Source organism: Cupressus sempervirens, chromosome 5 (genome assembly GCF_028749045.1).
Source record: "Cupressus sempervirens isolate cs-2001-9-10 chromosome 5, ASM2874904v1, whole genome shotgun sequence".
NCBI classification, from domain to species: Eukaryota; Viridiplantae; Streptophyta; class Pinopsida; order Cupressales; family Cupressaceae; genus Cupressus; species Cupressus sempervirens.
In genome coordinates this window covers 841,465,375-841,484,372 of record NC_143122.1, presented here as the reverse complement: position 1 = coordinate 841,484,372, position 18,998 = coordinate 841,465,375, and positions in this window count along the sequence as shown.

Below are 18,998 nucleotides of genomic sequence, written 5' to 3'. Positions count from 1 at the left end.
ACAACATTATGAGTACATCTAAACTATAATTGATATGCTGCATAGAAAGACTTACCTTTTGGGTTGACCAATTGAATACCTATGTGGGCTGCTAATTTTCATTTCAAACCATCAAAATGAAGTGTCTAGATCAGGTTTCTTTAGGCTTCCTAACCTTATGCTTATTCATCCTTAGCTTTTCTTTCACTTGAGTCTGGAAGGATTGTTTCTCGAGAACCCACTATAGTCTTTCATGGGGTGGACTTGATGATTCTCCATAGTTGTTCCTTGACATAGAAAGTGTATTTTTTTCTTATTTATCCTAGATTTCCCCTATCAATTCTATAATTTCATCCATTTTGGGTTTGGATGGATGACTACTAAAGTCCATCCTTGATCTTTCATGTACCATCTTCTTCTTTAAATTTTGATCATTTTGGGTAGAGGAGAAGACAAATCCCCACCATCTAAAGAGGTATCAATGTATGATGCATTTAGATATTCAATTTCCTCTTCAACCTTTTCCATAGATTCAGATATGTTTATAGGGCTTTGATTTTCTACGGGTTCATCTTTTGGACTATTACTACTCTTTACTCCCATTATCTAAGTCAACACCTTAGCAACTACCTCTTGGCAAGATGAACATTCAAACTCTAAATGACTAACTTTATGTAATTGGAAAAATCCTAGAAGGAGGAGGATACTGGGGTCAACTTCTTCTCCTAGAAATTGTAAGTTATCTATAATGTTGTCTATGAATTGCATTACGATCTCATCCTTTGGGATTGAAATCTTGGATTTTACATCTCGATCATCTGATATTTTGGTTGAAGTTGTATCAAAATCCATCACCTTGTAAGAGCCCAAATCTATTTGTAAGAATGCTATCTCATTTGGAGCATTATATTCTGTGATCATTTTTTTTAACTTTGGCTCTACATTTGTCTTGATTTGATTGTTCAACCCTTTCCATGGTAACCATAACTGAGTAAAATCTATAGAAAACCATCCTCTTAGGAATTTGGTCCATTCTCTGTTTAGTAGTAGTCCATACATTTCTGGGATATCAACCACATGTATATCAATGATGTCTTGAATTCAAGGATCTACTATCAACTGTATCCAAAAATCTTTCAACACACCAATGACTTTCACCTCTATTTTATCTAATTGTACCACTATCTAGTTGGAGGGTTGAGGAGTGACTCCTAACCTTTGTGTTATCGATAATGGCATGACATTACAAGAGGCCCATGAATCAATTAGGTAATTATGAAGATTATTCCCATCTATCTTAATGCTAAGCAGAAATGATGGCACCTCAACCTTATCGTTAAACATAGTTGTCATTGCCTCCGAAGAATTGACTTGTTGAGATACTATCATTTGAGGAACAGTGCTCATATTATGGGGTGCCTTTGTGTGATCAATGGTTTTCATTAGTGCCTCTTGTTGATGAGGACAATTTTATAGCATGTCAAACATAGACATGTTGGCCTTTGTTCGCTTCAAATCTTCCACCGAATTATACTTTTCAGTAGCCCAAGCTAGATTTTTAAGGATTGTTGGCACATTTCCTTGATTTTGATTTTGTTTTCCTCCATATGGTGGCCTGACCAGTACTAGATCATTAATTTCTCTTGGCTCAAAAGGAGTTGGTTGTAATGCTAGCAGAATTCCATCTATTATAGGTTCTTTATGACTGTGCAAATTGTATGTATTTTGATTTTCATTGCAAAAGGTAAACACCTCTTCCAATTGAATGTCTAGTTCCTAACTAAATGGAAAAGAGAATTCTTCATTGGATCATTGTTTCACCTATGTGTTCTGTGCAAAATCATAGGATTCTAGTATCATAGCATTAAATTGTACAGGAGGCACGTTATCATTAACTTGTGAATTCTAAGTCATGTCTTGATTTCCATTGTACTAAAAACCATCATTGTTAGATGTGTTTTGACCATTTTCATACTAATTAATGTCCACATACTAAACATTATTATTGTTGTCATCTGCAAGAATGTTCCCATTGTTTAGATGAGTGTTCCATTGTCTATTTTGTCATTGGAAGCCATTGTTACAATCAAGTAGATTGAAATTGTTTCCTCCATTGTTGTTTCCAGCATTGTTGGGGGTCCCCATTTCTAGTCAAAATAGGGTGTGTATTGTGAAACCACAACATGACCTTTGAAAAACTCAACCTAGTTATCAAAGATGGAGGTTGACCATTTGGGTTTTCCTCAACTAGCTAAGACATGACATGATTACTTCGCAAATTACCATGGGTGTCTGATCTAAGAGCATCGAACAATATTAGAGCAATATTATATCACCCAAATTATATCTAGTGGTAGTTTATGTTTGATGTTTTTGTATTTTTGGATACCCATTTGCGAAAATTAGAGATTCTAGCTCTTAGATTTCCATTGTTGATTTTCTAGATGAGTTTTTAGGCACATGCAAAATGTAGGAAAATGAGTTATTTTGTAAGAGGACCATAATTATAAACAAATGGAGGTGTGAGTTAAATCAAAGGTGGTAGTTGAAATTTTAATCACTTTAGAAAAAGAAACAAGTCAAAATGTTTCACCATTTGAAATTTATTAGAGTTTTAAGTTTCTAAAGACCTCTTGAAAAATATTTGGAGTCAGATTTGAGGCACTAAATGGTCTCATGTGGCCCCAAAAAATGGGGGAAAACCCTAGGAAATCCATAGTGACATAAACCACTCAAAGATCTTTTTGATGATTTAAATTGTTCATTAATAAGAGTCTCATATCAAAAGTTATGCTTCTTATAAGTTGGACCACTTTTTCTATAACTTTCTATTTTTTTGTACCAATTGCTAATTTGAATTTTAGATCCTCTATTTTGGTGCTCGATTACTAATTTTAAAAATATAACTTTAAAACTTAACCCTAAATCTGAAATAGGCTATTTAAGATCTGTCTTTGTGGTGAAAAGGTAGTTTTTGGTGAGTTTTAAAGAAGGTACTATGAGAAGGGTTTTTCTCCATAATTTGATAATAGTGTAGCCCATAGAGCATATAGTAGGGTCTCTTAAGATTATAATATAATAATTTATCATTTAAGATAACATAATTTTTCATTTCTTTTGTGCTCCTTTGGTGTCTCAAGTTGTACCATCACCACATAATATGTATCTAATTCCCATTTCCATTCTCCATTTTTTATATGGGCATTGATCTTTCATAGCTTAGTTTCCTAAACATTGTCAATTTCATTGAGTTTCCTCTACTGTTTTATAACTAATCCTTATTATTATTATTCATCCACTGCCACTTATTATCAAAAAATTGTCTTTTGGTGTCCTATCATTGTATATGTTCTTTGTCACTTTTGTTGATCCCAACCACGGGTCAATATAATGGCCAAGGGGGAGGGCAGGTGAATCAATATACTCACTAATCACAACTTTTTTCTTCAAATCACACTTTTCATCTATCTATGAGCTAGTGCTAGCTATAACTCAGTTGATCATGGTTAAGCAAAAACACATACAATGAAAATAGCAACACATAATAAAGTATTTATCTCATGGAAACCCAACTAGGGTAAAAAGCACAATGTGTGAGTCAATCCTCACAAGTTTACATTCTTCTAAAGTGTGTATAGTCAAGAGCTTGTCCCTATTAAAAGATTGCAATGGCACTGTAAGGTGTCGCCCTATTAAGGGAAATTGATGAGATCTATTAAAGTTTTTCCCTATTAGGAGAAAACTCCATTAAAGAACTTAAAGACAAGTTAATGTGTCACCGTATTAAGGGATTTGTAGAAAGAACCTATTAGGGTCCATCCTTGACAAGATTTTCTTTTGTAAAGATTAGTAAGCAATAGAGGAATAATTAACAATCTAGCTATTTAACTTAGCTTGATATAGATCTTTCTTCAACTCTCTTGACCAGTCTAGAATTGGCCTCTTTCTTCTCTCTGCTTGACAACTTCAGACTCTGATGACTTGTGTGCTTTTCTCTCTTATCTTATGCACACAATACACCTTGTGTTATTCAGTCTCTCTCTCCTTTTCTCAGCACAATCACTCCTAGAAGATGACCTCTCTCTGATTACTCATTCTTTACTTTATGTGATTCTTCTTTATCTCAACTCTTATGGCTCTTTGGCTATTCACTTGGTAATCTAACCTTTACTCTTCCAACTCTATTTTCTTTTATACTATTCTCTTGATTTTCTTACAAGACTTGATTCAAGAATTCATATTTGTATTCCCACCCTACTACTATATTATCCAACCATTTCAATAGTGCACCGCTCTTGTCAAGTTATGGTGTGTTCCTAAAATAGTCATAGGTGTCATGTATTCTTGGTGACTTTCTATAGTTGGAAAGAATTCGCATTTGAACTCTTTTGATTGTTCCCCAATCCTTTCTCACATCACCATCAAATGTGACATTAGGTGTGTTGGTCTGATTTTTCACAATACATAATATTTTTTGAAAATTTTAGTAAAAAATCTTTTGAGGCAATGTATCTTGTAGATTAGGGTTTGTTCCTTGTATTTTTAAAATGCTTAGGTTGCCCTAGCTTGTGTCCTAGTCTCTGTGTCATTGGAATTTTATCAAATTCTCAAGGTGTGTCATCAGAGCAGTTAGTTGCAAAACTCTAAATGTGGAAACCCTAGTGCCTTATTTTTATTTTACCTTAGTTTTGAAAACCCTCAAACATAATATTCCAAAAAAATGATGTTAAGGCATATTATTCTACCCTAAGGTTGGGCTCAAGCAAGTATAACTTCATTAAAAACCTTTTTTAAACCTTTATTGGTCGTGCTTTGATTGCAATTTGCTTGATTATTTTATTGAGAAATATCCTATGTGATGCATGTTTTATGTGACCATTGATCTTGTTCAAATCAATGATTATCGCATTCCTGCAATGTTGCGATACAAGGAATCTAAAAAATGCGAGCTTGCGCTTAACTAAAACATAGCCCTTCCCTTTTTCTTTAAAAAAAAGAGGTCTCAATGAGTCATAAAGTTTGTGATGAGTCATAAGTTGTTGGAACCTTTTGCAGACTTATCGATACTTTTCATGCATGTTCTGGAATTCCTGCAATGTCATTGGTTGAGTTACTAACAAAGGTATTCCTTTATCACCAAGATTCATCAACCATTGATTTCATTTGAATCAAGGGCTAGTGTTTTCCCGCAAGTAGGAGATTCTTGAGAATTAAGCAAAGTGGGGCATTGCAAATAGGACACGTAGCACAGTCTAACAACATGGGCCTGTCATTTCCAAGGATGAAGTTGAGATGCCTTTCATGGAAAGTGATAGATGAGTTGGACTGGAGGGAATTATTTTATTCATCAATACAGCTGATGTGGTATTTAAGACACATGAATCTATGGCCTTTGATCTGTCAAATATCAAAGGCTAGTGCATGCCCGCATTTTCAAGCTGCACGAGAGATGAATAAAGTAGGCAAGCAATTTTTTGATGATGATCAAGGTAGGTCATTTCATTAGTCCAAGTGGATGATGCGACCATAAAAGTGCAAAGTTTCACCTGTCATTGATCTTGATTAGATCAACGAAAGGAGCATGCCCGCATTTTAAACTTGAAAGGAATTTAAGCAAAGCAGGTATGTGCTATGAGGACATGTGTCTGTGATGATGTCATCATCCACATCTTAGAAGGTTTGTAAGATTTGAGTAGTGTCATTGTTGATCTTTCCAAGATCAACGACTGGTGCAAGCCCGCAGTTTAAATATGCTTGTCCAATAAGGAAAGCGAGGATGTGCTAACTTGACACGTGGAAAGGAAGACGTCAAGCACCACTTCCTTTGAATTTAACATGGGACCTACTTGTGTGGAGGTTGTCAGGAGGCATAGATTCACATGGAGACTTCCTAGTGGTTAGTATAGTTGACTAGGCCTTTTTCAATTGTAAACTTGTGTGATCATTGATCTTATCTTGATCAACAAATAGCGCTTACCCGTAATTTTAAGATGCAAGAAATTTAAGAAATGCAAGTAAGCAGTAATATAAAACGTGGTCACTTTCTTAAGGTCATAAAACTTGTTACCCTTTTGATTTAAAGTCATCCAATTCGGTGAAATTGACGGATAAGATTTGAATCTTTGATGCAACTTGAGAATAATGGCTATTGGAAATCAATATGGTTCAAAACTTGTTCGTGTGATTTCAATGCTTGAATATAATCCATGATATTTCCATTACTAAACCACAAAATTGCAAAAGGTTACCAGAGCACAAAAAATTTCCAGAGCTAGGGCACAAAATTTTGCAAAGAATACCAGTGAGTTGCAGCGAAGAATTTCATAGAGTGAAGCAAAATTTCATGGGTAAGTTCTCTTAAAACTTCTGAGTAGAAAGAATTTGGTGTGATGGAAATTTTAAATCCCAAAATGCCTCCACAAAAAGAGTTTACAGGATAGACTAATTATCTAAAGCACTTTGTGCATGATGATTTTCTAGAAAAAATCCCTTTATCTATACATGAAATAACTAAGGGGAGGGAGTTGATTCATAAACACCCTAGGGTAGCCATAATAGAGGGTTTTTATGAAAAAGCTAACAAGGTACAAGATGCCCAGGTTTCCATGGGAGGTCTAGAGTTATTTAGAAAATGGTTTTCAAAGTGAAAACTGGACACTCCTATGAGTAATGTCTGGGAGTTTGACATTGGGAAATTGACAGTCTGCACAGTTTTCTTTGATAGTGATTTATTGATGGATTTGGCCAAGAAATATGATCCAATTACAAGGTGGGTAAAGAACCATACTGGAGTGAATCTTTTTAGGGGTTTGCCCTGAACTAATTAGTGAGGTTTTCAACCTCAACCCTATCCATACCATGCATGAAATTATTGATATGGATGACCTTCAAGCAAAGTGTGATGCACAAAGGATTTACTTAAGAATAAGGCCATTGCAGGAGCATGCTACTAAAATTGGTACTTTGCCTATGATTATAGCCATAACCTTAGGGCTCGGGCATTATACTTTTCTATTTTCAAAATTTTTTGAATACATGAAGTAGATCAAATCCCAGGCTCAATTGTCCTTATAATGGCTCAAAATCTTCAATTTGGTATGAGCACTATTCTAGATTTTGCTACTTTTCTTGCAAAGGAGATTCACAATGGTTTGGTGGGGATAGCATGGGGAAAAGTGGACAAACCATTCTGTTGGTATTCATTGCTTATGTATGTATGCTTGTACAAGGGATTTACCTTTTTCTCCAAGGGTATGGAGTTGGAAATAACCAAGGATGGAGAGAGGAATCCAGTGTAGCTATGGAGTGTGGATATGACTTCAGAAGTTATAGATGCCAGTTATGTGAGGTTTGATAGATACTTCACATCAAAGCTTAGATTACTTTTGAGAGGAGATAGCCCCAGGATTCCACAAGCATTATTAGAAATGGTCAAACCTGAGGACTATGCAACAGGGCTATTGGTTAGTCACAATTGGGGGGATATAATACCTTATAATGTCTCAATAGTAATCAGAGTCTATGGTTTTTTGGGAAAGCCACATGTGTTTCCATTTCATGTGCTTTTGAAGATAGGAATAGCTGAGCTATCATGGCAAATAAGCACTATAGATGAGAGGGAGTTGCCTAAGAAGGGCACCTTTTTTCCAATTGTTACTATGGTACATGATTTTGTCTTTGTGAGGAAAGGGTGGAAGCACTTGAATTTGTTCCTAGATAGATATAATATAGCAGAATCTCATGCCAGATTTATTGATCCTAAAGGATTTTATGACCTCTTAAGAAAAAGGGTAAAAGCTTCCCGCATGTGCAACAAGTTTACTATCCAGAGGATGTTATTAGGAACATTTTTTCTTTACAAGAGTAGGAATTAAGAAAGGAAAAATGGATAGTATTTAGTAAGACTCTAGAATTCATTAATTATTTTGACTCTAGCTATGACCCATTGAAAGATAAGAAATATTGGGGAGCCAAGATGAAAACACTAATGAATAATTTTGCTGAGATAATCCAAACTATGAATGAGAAGGACATATATATCAAGACCTATCTAGACAGGGTTGCAGAGGTACAAAGGAGGATAAATAGTAGAAATGTAGTGGCACCTGGTCAATATACTTTGCAGAAGAGAGTAGGTTATGTGATGGTTCAAAATGTGCAATAGGCTCCCCTTTAGCAAAGACCAAGGCCAAGAAGTCCATCTGTAGCTATTACTCCAAAAAGACAAAAGTTAGAGCAAGGGTCTTCTTCTTCTCAAGTAGAATAGTACTCCCCAAGTCAGTCCCCAATCTGGATAGATGATGAAGCATCTTTGAGGGAACAACTTAGAGAGATTGGTAGAGAGGGGAATGTAATTGTTACTTCCACTGATCTGGAAATTGGAGAACCACAAGAACCTCCTACACCTTCCTTGGATTTAATTGTTGCTGATTACCAAGGTAAGGAAATAGATCCTATAGTTGCCCAAGCCTCTGAGAGGTTTATTAATGATAAAAAATTTGTGAAGTCTAGAGCATTTGCACAATTTTTGTGGAGGCTAAACATAGGAAATTTTGAGAAAACATGTGAGAAGATAAAGGCAGAACAACTTGATAAATCAGATTCTACTATTAAGGAAGAGGTAAATTCTAAATTTTTGAATGATTTTGCTCAATTTACACCTAAGGCGGGAAGACAAATAGTTAGACAATCAGGAATCCTTATTTTTCCATAATGGGATATAGTGAATGCCATGGTTTTTTATTTAATAATGAAACAAAAGGATGTCCAATTCAAGACTAAAGAAGAGGTATTACAAACTCATAGAGGATTCAAGTTTAGTGATGATCACCAAGCCCTTGTTATTTGGTCTATTGAAAAAAGGGATAAGATCAGGATCCCAGAAATTTATACTACAGAGCATACTGGTACATTGATAGTGTTCAGAGCTAGTGAGGTAGGCAGTAGACAAATAATGAGAATGGCTTCAAAAATGCTAAAATTTGGTAGTGTTGTGTCTGGTCAGGAAGAAAATAGATTTTCCCAACTCAATGCTAGGTTTGAAGAAGTTCTAAAAGCATATGAGGAGAGGGGTATGCAGATATAGTCATTAGAAAATAAAGTATCTCAAATGGAGAAGGTACTTGGGAAGATAAAAGAAGAAGAAACCAATAGACCAAGAATTGCATACCCCCCACGGACACCTATTGAGCCTTTCAAATCAACTAAAATTATTGAGATACCAAACACCCTAGAAAGGCCACAGTTATACACTGCAGACGATTTTGAAGAAGAGAAGAATAAATTGTATGCACTGCATGTAGAACTAAATAATCAATTTGAAGACAAATTAAGGCAAGGTATAATGTATCTAGTGGATAGGATAGAATGGCTAACATTTTTTGATCAATTGGAAAGGATTGTAGCTACCAGGGATGAATTGAAAGGAAATAAAGTTGTATTCAAACCCATTGTATAGAAGTGGACAGAAAGAAATGAAGATATCACTGCTATGTGTATATATGTTATCTAGTTGACATGTCATCAGATAGAGAAGATATTTGATTTGTTAAATAAATTGTAAGGTTTTCATGATAAACAAGATTCTTTCCAAAGAAGATTAACTATTTTTTTTTCGATGTATTTTGCAAAAAAAATTGATTTATTCCCTTGTGCTTAAAAAACAATTGATAAAGTAAAGGAAAAGGAAGAATGGAAGAGGGAGCTCAATGAAATCTTTTGTGAAAGAATCAATAAAGCTATAAATGAAACAAGCCACTTGTTTTGGGTAATGACAAATGAGGATTTGGTAAAAGTACAGTAGTTCAATAATACCATCAAAAAAGATTTTGTTGATATAGAGGCAATTGCAAATTCATTAATAACTGTAGAAAGAGAAGTTCTAAATTTTGATTGGTCAGATGACACTGCTTATAATGAGTGGAAAGATAAGTTTATGTCTAAAGAGAAAATGGGAGAAGATGATAAAGCAAAAGATGATGAGGAAGAAAAAGGTGCAAAAGTAAAAGCCACCCTTACGGTTAATGATGAAGACAAGGAAAATCCTCAAGTTAAAGTAAGTTTGTAGGTAATTAGAGATGACTCATCGCTTTCAAGCTTGATGGCCACTTACTCTGAGGAATCAAAATGATAAAAGAATCTAATCATAGTGCCTTTTTCTTTCCAAGAGAAGTAATAGAGAAGGGACCCACAAAGGAATGTTCGATGTAACAGTCTTTCTATTATTCACAATTTTGTTTTCTTGTAATAGGTGTATGTAAGAATATTTTTGAAGGACACCTATCAATCACATTGGCCCTTTGCTTTTTGCAACTCATGCCTATATAAATGATTTTTCAAGGCAATGTGAAGGTTTAATTTCTAATACTTTTTAGTCATATACTTAGTTTGTTTTTGGTCCAGTAGTTTTTGAGCAAGTCTTATGATATATTTTCTTTGCAAGTTTTTGGAGAATACATGAATATAGAATGATCTATGTCCTTCTTTCTAAGGTCATTCTGAGTTAACTGCATATGTAAACAATTTTCAAGGAAAATGAATACAAATTATGACTTGTCCCCATATCAATTCTTTTTGAATTATGTCTCCTTTTGATTACTTAGTTATCTTGAGGTTGGGTAAGCAAGAGCTTGTGCAATTGAATGCAATCCATTTAGGTTGTATGTCTTTTCATCACTGTGATTAGTTCAAAAGAATTAAGTAAAAACTCTGATGAATTTGATAGGGTTGTTAAAGTAATCGAAAGGATGTTTTGAATGATGGATTCCAGTAAGAATTGCTGATAATATTTTTTGTAAGACAACAAATCAGATCCATGGAATTGCAGTAGACTCTAAACCCCAATGAATTAGGCACTAGTCAAATTAATTCAGCTGGAAGAGAAATAGATTGTAGATGAATATCAAATACAAAGTTATAATCAATTTCACTTTTATTTCCTAAAGATCTTCAAAGCTGTTCAATACTTGTTTGCATGAAATATTCTAGCTTCAGTTAGCCACTATTGTAGAGCATACTTATAGATCTACAGAAGAATTTATGACCAAATCTGTTATATGGGATGTTTTCTATTTAAAATGTCACAATTAGCTATATGTTTAAGGATTGAGGATGAAAATTAGAATGAAACTAAGATAGTTCTTATGCAACAGTAGTTAAATTGAGTCATCCCCTAGGTATACCCACCTTAGTTTTGTAGAGCCTAAAGAGAAGGAAACCATTCTTGGTTTTGTTAATGTTGGATCAAAATGGTTTGCTTATGTAATTGTTAATGGGAAGTGGCTATTCCTTAGGTTTCCTAAGTGCTATCATTTTGGTATTGAAGCACTCTATTGCTTAGTAGTTAAAAAACTCCAACAAGGTGCACTCTTATCCTTTACATGACTACATAGTCATGGATTCCTTTCTTCATGCATATCATATTAACTTGGCTAAATCAACTCATTCTTATATATTTTGTTCTTTCTACTTTGCTTCCTTTTTCTTATATGAACTTCACTTAGCATGCTTTGTCTAAGTGGATCACCTATAGAATTTCCTCTACTAGGTCATGATATCTCCTCGACTCAAATTAATCTTGTGAGGTAGAGTTGCACATTCGCATACCTTACAAGTTGTGCCTCTCTACCAGTCATGATTCCTTCATATGTATTACTAGCAATGACAATACCTTTGATGACTAAGTCTACTGACTTGTGTACCAATAAATCTTCAAGACACTTAGGCCAACAATATCCCCCTTTGGTATTGATGGAAACACTTAGTCATTTTAGCACTCTCTATTTTGTGAGTGTGCTTTCCTTTACTTCTTTCATTGTTGACTCCCCCTGAGATAGTGCATTTTCATGTTTTTATTGTCTACAATTCCTTTGCTCCTTCTCTCAACTTCTCCCCCTTTGACACAAAATCCATGATCAAGAAATAAAGAAAACTAAAGGTGGAGTGATGAGATCAAGGGACTACTCCATAGGGCTTAGTTCAATATGGATCGGGTAACCCCCCCAACCTTTCTCTCAGATACTCACAAGTATCCCTTGAAGAGGCTTTATAACAATATCAACTAGTTGCTCCTTAGTTGGTACATATCCCAACATGACTTTTTTTTCTTACATCTATTGTCTTAGAAAATGGTATTTGATGGATATGTGCTTAGTCTTTGAGTGCATAATGAAGTTTTTGGATATATTGATTGCACTAGTGTTATCACAGTTGATAACTAGTGGTTCCTCCAATTTATCCTGAATTCCTTCAAGAAGTTGTTTGATCCAAATAAATTGTATGCAATTCATTGTTGTAGCAGCATATCCTGCTTCATTGGTTGACTACGATATGTAGTTCTACTTCTTGTTGGTCTAGGCAACCAAACTTATTCCAAGAAATAATGAACCTCTAGTTGTGCTCTTCCTATCATCTATGTTTCTTGTCCAATCAACATCTATAAAGACACTAAGTTCAAAGTTAACTTTTTGAGGATACCATAGACCATATTATTCAGCACCCTTTAGAAACCTAAAGACTCTCTTCATAGCCACCATGTGTGATTCCTTTGACTTGGCCAAGAATATAGCCGCTAACCCAACCACTTGTGCTATGTTTAGTATGTTTTGTACCACATATTGAAGTTCACCATTCATGGAATAGTAAATTGTCTCATTCACTTGAGGGATTTCATCTTCCTTTGATAGCTTACAATTTTTTGCCATTGGAGTGCCTACTAGTCTTGCATCCTCCATACCAAATGTTTTTAATATTTATCTCACATACTTAGTCTTACCTATGAAGATTTCTCCCTTTAATTGGGATATGTGAAGTCCAATGAGGAACTTGATTTCTCTAATCATGGACATTTCAAACTCTATCTTTATGTCTTTGGAAAAATCAACACTTAGTTTATCATCTCCTCCAAAGATGATGTCATCCACAAAGATCTCTGCGATTAGTTAACTTTTTTCTATATCTTGCTTCATGTATAGATTACAATTATTATTGATTCTTATAAATCCAGTCTTTATCAAGTATGAGTGTGGCCTCTCCTCTTGGTGCCTATTTTAGTCCATACATAACTTTTCTCAATCTACACACTTGTTTTTTGCCTTGTTCATTTTCTAATCCATCAGGCTGCTCAATGTAGACTTCCTCTTCCAAAAATCCATTCAATAATGTAGACTTTACATCCATCTGATAAACCTTGAATTTCATGCATGTTGCAAAAGATAGGAGTATCCTTCCTCCTTCTATTCTTGCCACTAGTGCAAATATTTCTCCATAGTCTATGCCTTCTTCTTGTGCATACCCCTTGTAGACAAGTCTGGCCTTGTTTTTGACCCCTTCTCCATCTTTATTCATTTTGTTTTGAAACACCCATTTTGTACCAATGGCATTGTTTTCATCTGGTTAGACAACTAGGTCCATGTATCATTACTATCTGTTCAATTTATTCCTCCATGACCTTTCTCTAGTCTTGATCTTTCAGAGCCCCTTTTGCATCCTTAGGCTCTATGTATGAAAGTAGACATATTTTCTCTCACTTTTCTCCTAGTGATTACTCCAACATCTTTATCCCCACTGATCTAATCTTCTAAGTGGTGTCTTCTCACACACTTGGCTAGCACTAGTTCTCCTTTAGGTGTCTTTTCTCTTTGATCTTCAAGTTGAGCTTCTTCTGCATGGACCAACGCAATTTTTTGTATAGGTTCTACCATAATCAGTACCCTCTCCAATGTATTACTTAGTCGAATGTACTCAAATTTCTTGTAATCCTTTGGTTCTCTTTGTTGTCTTCATCATTCTTCTATGAGAACTCATCCACATTCACATTTGCATATTCCAAAATTTTGTTGGTTTGAAGATTCAAACATTGATATACTCTACTCTTGGTAGAGTATATCCCAAAAGATACCTTCATCATTTTTAGGCTCAAACTTCCCTTGGTATTCATCCCTCTTCATATAATATTTGCTTCTAGATACCTTGAAGTAATTGACGAATGGTATGTGACCAAACAATATTTCATAGGGAGTCTTCTCAATCACCTTCTTCATTTGTACCCTTTTCAATGTATACATAGATGTTCTTACAACCTCTCTCTAGTAGAGTTGTGCAAAATTATTTTAGATCATCAATGTTCTAATACAGTCTATTATAGTTTTGTTTCTTCTTACAGTGACAGTATTCTGCCAAGGTGTCCTAGGAGATGACAGTTTCCTTTTGATTCTATACTCCTCATAGTAGATTTCAAATTCATGTAAGGTGAACTCACCTCCCCAGTCTAATCTCAAGAAATTTAATGCTCTATTGGTATCTCTTTCCACCTTCTCTTTGTACACTTGAACATGTGGAAGGCTTATGACTTTTCTTTCAAATAAAAAGTCCACATCATTCTAGAAAAATCATCAATAAACAACATAAAGTACATGTCACCAAATATGCTCTTTGTCCTCATAGGACCACACAAGTCAGTATGAATTAGATCTAATACATGTTCTAAAGTAAGTGACTTGCTAGAGAAACTTGAACTTGCTAGCTTTCCTAGTTGATAATCTTTACACATAACATTGTCAAGTTTAGTAATAGGGGGTAGACCCCTTACATAGTTCTTCTTTCCTACTTTTAAAAATCTCTCAAAACTTGCATGACACAACCTCTTATGCCATAACTAGATATTATCATTTATAGCTACCATACAAGTATTACCAGAAATATTGAGGTAAAAGAGGTTACCTCTACTTTTTTCCCCTATGGCAAGTAGCTTTCATGTCTTGTAAAATATTTTGCAAGACCTTTTGTTGAACTTGAAAATATAACCTTTATGCATTACTCAAGCCACACTCAATATGTTATATTTTAATCCTTCCACTAGATACAGAACTTCATAAGTAGTGGATTTATTTAGGGCTATAGTACCCTTACCTATCACATTGCATGGTAAGTTGCTACTGAACTTTACCATTCCTCCATCGTAGACCCTGACCTCATGGAACTTTCTTATTTCACCTGACATGTGGTGTGAGAAGCTGCTATCTATTATCCAGTTCTTGTGGATACTGATACTGGTTATTAGGGCTACCCTTTGTTCTATGATGTCAACAAAGGATACTTCATCCTTATCCTCTTCCTCATTGTTGGTTGAATCTTCATCACTCACACATTCTTTAAAAATGTAGCACCACTTCTTCTCCATTTTCTTTGGATTTTGACTACTTCTTGTTGGTACCCCTCTAGTTTTTTTTCTCTCTCTGATCATTGGTCTCTTTTCAAATAGGTTATGGACATCTAGTAGTGCAATGTCCTACATTTTTATAGTTAAATCATTTGAAATGAAGCTTACCCTTGTAAATACCTTTTCCTTTGACCATTCCTTTTGTGAAAGGAGCCTCTAGCTCTTCTTGTTCGACTTCATCAACACATAGGCTCTCTAGTTCTCTCCTATGTCTAGACATGCTTGGTTATCCTCTTTCTCTCAGTGTTGTAGTTGGTACAACCAAGGTTTCAAATTTACTTTAAACCTTGGGTGGTTAAGAGTTGTTGAAGTTACTAAATTCAAATGTAGTGAACTTTCCTATCAAGGCATTGAGCAATATCTCCATCTTGTCTATGGTTCTTAGCTCTTGAATGGTTGACTCTCTTATGGTGTACTTGGGTAGTAGGGTTCTCAACACCTTTCTCACACAATCATCTTTTGATATTAATCCACTACATGCTCTGATAGCTATAGCATGCTTTCCCATAGGCCTCAATCTCTTCTCCTTCTTGCATCCTAATGTCATTAAAAATTCCTCTTAGGATTTCAACTTTAGCCCTTATGGCATGCTTGTCTCCACCATGGATGACCTTTATCTTCTCCCACATTTTATATCGTGTCTCCAGTTCCTCCACATCTTTGTACTCAAATTATGTTGGCAATATGGTTAGTTAGATGTCTTGATTATTGTCTTTTAAGGAAACATATACTCAACATTTCATTTACGCATTCAAAGATAGAAAATTGTCTAAGACAGTTTATAGGAGCATAGTGAATAGATTTTAACAGTATAGACAATGTGCAGAGAGTTAAGCTTATGCACAATTGAGGAAGGTTTGTAATATTATCAAAATGATTTGTTACCGGTGTGCATGTATGTATAGTTAGTATGGTGCAAGTTACAATAAGTTTTACTGTACTGGTATTTAACAGTGCAGAACAAAGCATAGTAGAAAATAGAGTTGTATGAATTTAGGAATTGTTTTGATTTCAAAATAATTACTAAGTCATGTTAAGATGACTATGTGGATATTATTTTATATTATTTCAAGCTTGTGAAGACATGGAAGCTGACTAAGCAACAATTTTTCAATGTGCAAGGTATAAGTAAAGATCTTATGTTGTGCAAATAGGGAGAAAGTGTGTTGCACAGTGAATGTGTGTAATGCATAGATACTATCAAAGTTGCATGATTACATTTGACATTTTAACTATTATAAGAACCATCTACAAGCCTTATGTGATGCGAAATCTAATGTAAGATTAGAGGAAGTGTGAGTTACAACAGCAAGCAAGTATTGTATGTATATGTATTATGTGATGGAACTTAATTGTATAATTTCATGTTAGGGTAATGGGCTCTTCTTGCATACATTATAATTGATCTAGCAACTCCTAACAAGGTTGAGGCTTCTAACAAGGCCTAGTCCTCTAACAAGGACTCAAGACACTATATGTACATCATAAACTCCTAATAGGGTCAATATCCTTAACACGATCCTATTTTTTAGTGAATCATCTAGTGGGTATCATCCCCAGTTGGGTTTACCTAGTTAACAAATAATGGTGTTATGAGTTCTCTATGTGTATAGTTATATTCACTATTCAATATTGTTGGTTTACTTTCATATGTGAGTTATAAATTAATTAACAATATTTAATTGTGGGCAAAATTTTGTAAAATACAGATCCCCTCCCCCCCTCCCTCTCTCTCTCTCAGTATTATCTATTTCTAACAATTGGTATCAAAGCTTAGTTACTTTGAAGAGGCTTAACAACTTAAGTAAGATCCCAATGAATATGGAACAGTTAAAGAAAAATATTGAAGAAGCTCTTGAACAGATTGATCTTCTTACTGGAGAGAGAGATAACTTGAAACATAGATGCAAAGATGCAAAAGTTTACATTGGTAAATTGAAAGATGAGATTGATGATCTAAAATCTGCCAAGGAACCTTTTGTACAGACTAGTGACAATGATGATACAAAAAATCTCAAGAAAGAGAATGAGATCTTGAAACATGAGTTGAAAATTGTTGAACTGAAGTTAAGTCTTAAGACCAGTGGTAATAAGAGTGAACTTGATCCAAAATTTGAGAATGCAGACCTTAGATCCCAGTTAAGTCAAGTGACATCTGAATTAGATTCTATTAAGATATAGCATAAAAAGTTGGTAAAATACAACATCATTGTGAAAGGAGAGTTGACACAAGCTAAATAGCAGTTAGAGAAACTTTACACAAGTTCTAAGAAAATTGATGAACAAATATTTCATCAAAGACCTTCTTATGACAAGGTAGGCCTTGGATATCTTCTTGGAGAGAAGTTAGCAAAGAAAGATGAGATTAGGATAGAACCATATTCTATAGCAGAGATCCATAAAGAAAAGTTCAAGTGGTCTAATGAAGTTGAGAAAACTGAATTGGCAAAGAAATTTGATGAACTCAGAACAAAAGAGAAAGTTGAAGAACCTAAGCAAGATGATTCATCCAAAGAGGTAAGACATGAACTCAAAGGTAGATGTTTCATATGCAATAAATTTGAACATATGAAGAGAGATTGTACAAGTAAATATTTTAAACCTATTACTAATTTCTATTGTTATAATTTTCATGGTTCTGGACATAAAGTAGTAGAATGTAAGAAACCTAAGTTTGTTGATGATAATAAGAATAGTAGAATGTTTAGGAATATTAACCTTGTAGGTAATGGAAGAAGTAGATCACTAAGTAGATCTAATGATGGGGAGAAATATGATGGTGAGAAAAAGTAGTTTTTTGTTACAAATGTAACAATCCTAGATATATTGCAAGGAATTGTAGAGCACCTGAAAGACAGAATGGGAACAATCAGAGGAGAAATGCATCTATATGTCAGATATGCAACAACTTTGGAAACATTAAAATATTTTTTAGAATGGACAAAGGGAACTTTAACAGGAACCCTAATCACAGAAGGAACAAGAAAAAGAATGATAGAAGGAATGAAAATGGAGGTAACAATAGTTAGAAAGAAGCAGTCAAGGAACAAGTTGAGGAATTCAAAATAGAATTTGTGAAGGCTTGTAATCCAGAGAGTTCACAAATAGTATTGGAAGAACAATTCTTTGATACAGCTGATGGAAAGTTGAAGTCACAAATTGTTTGTGGCTCAACCTATATGAACTAAGCTATTTGCACTAGCAATAGAGCATCAATGGTTAGAACTAATGTGAGAGAGAGAGCTAGAGATTGCACAATTAAAAAAAGGTAGAAAACATAGAGACAAAGCTATGGTTTAGAGTGCAAGTCTTGATGTGATTGCAGTAAGTAGAAATTGTAAGATCAAGGTCACTGGTAAATAGAGATAGTATTCTGAGTATGTGGTCGATACACATTTACTACACAATGCAATTTTATATGATTTAAGCATCATGAACAAGATTTGATGTACCATTTGTTCATGTGAAGTGTCTTGAGAAATTTTAAGATCAATTTGACAGTAATTGAAGTGCAAAGGAAGTTTGAAAAGATGAAAGTTGCAAAAGCCCTAAATCATGAATTTGAGGTATTTTACAGTGTATTGAATCTAGTTTCTTGAAGTTTTTACAATTATAGAGGAATGGCTAGTCAAAGAGTGCATGACGTCAATGATAGACCAAGGTATGAGTTCAAGAAACACCTATTTATTTCTTTACTTAATGATTTTGTAGATGCATTTTCACAAGTTCCAAAAAATTTGTTACATGTAGAAGATATAAGGAATTATATACATTAAAAAATTGAGAGTATAGGTGATGAGGA